We start from the raw sequence: 1477 nt of genomic DNA on the forward strand, positions 1-1477 counted from the left end.
AAACAAAGTACTGACAGTACTGACAGCCCTGCCAGGGATCAGCTGTCCTTTCCTCGCACAGATACAGCATGTGAGGAAAAGACTACTGATAGCCAGCAAGTCAGTTTACATGTGATCAGCGGTGATTGGACACAGCTAATCACACGGTAAAGGGCCGATGCGATCAGCCCTTTACTGCGAAGGACACAGCGGTCACAGAGTGCCCCCAATGCATGCTCCAGTGGGCACATGGGAGACGCGCTCTGGGAGGAAGCCCATGGACGCCCTCCTAGAACAAGAGAACCACTCTGTAGCTATGTTTCGGCTATAGCACGGCACTACAATGGTTCATATACTTCAGAGATTCCTGCTTCCTTGTTTTACCGCAAACTAATCTAAAAGGTGCAAGCGAACCAACACCTCACATGACTCTGGGGGGTCGGGGGGGGGGGGGGGGTTGTGATATTTTTCTGAAAGTGAAAATTCTCTGCTTTTTTAGCCATCTAGCCATTGTTAAACTCAACAATCCCCCCCCCCCCACCAGTGACATTATAGGGGATATGAGCGATGACAGGTCCAACTGTCCCGGATTTCCTGCATCTCAGACCTGTCCAGGTCCGTGTCCCGGAGTCACAGCATCACCCTTATTCATGATACTGAGCATGTACACTGGGGACCGGCACATGGCAGAGTGGGGAAACACAAACGAGGGGGGGCTTGACTCATACATAGGTGTGTGACATGGAAGGATTAGCCCCCCGTCAGGCTTTTATTGCCGTCTGTGTTCCCAATAGTCAGATTGGCCCCCTCCATTTATCCTGTTGACCAATGACACTGAGACATAAACTGACAACATTCCACAATTTTAGTGGTCACCAGGACAGGCAGTGTTGGTAAATCTTCCAATGGGGGCACCTTTGTCAGTGACAACTGTCAACCTTCATTTTGTATAGAAATTTGGTCTCACTTCCTGTTGTGTCTACAGGAAAACAAAGTGGAGGGAAATCAAGGGGACACATGTAGGCAGGAACTAAGCTGTACCCAAGGATTGAATACACACATGTGGATACATTGTAGAAACTGACTGTTCACAGAAATAAAGCAATTTACAGCTATATGTCAGGGTCCTGTCCACAGCAGGAGTTCTGGAAGATCTGCCATTTCTGCCAGTACTCTGCATGGCTGCAGAAGCACACATCAGCCTCAGTTTGGTGCCAGATGGCCTTTATAAGGAGGCTCATCACTTCCTCTGGTTGCTGGATGATCCCTAGCTCCCCGTGCCCTGTTCCTGTTTCCTGTGTTCTGACCTGTGATTTCCTGATACCGACTTGGCTTGCTCCTGGACCTGTCTACTCTGCTTTACCCCTGACCTGACCTCGGCTTGGCTTATGGATACTCTCTCTCTCGCTCCTCTGTGTATGACCTCGGCTATCCCATCTGACTAGGTCTGCTCTGATCTCCACCTGATACCCGACGTTGGCTTGAACCGACTACCCAG

Source organism: Staurois parvus, unplaced genomic scaffold (assembly GCF_062004578.1).
Source record: "Staurois parvus isolate SC_StPar_1 unplaced genomic scaffold, SC_StPar_1.0 ptg001478l, whole genome shotgun sequence".
NCBI lineage: Eukaryota > Metazoa > Chordata > Amphibia > Anura > Ranidae > Staurois > Staurois parvus.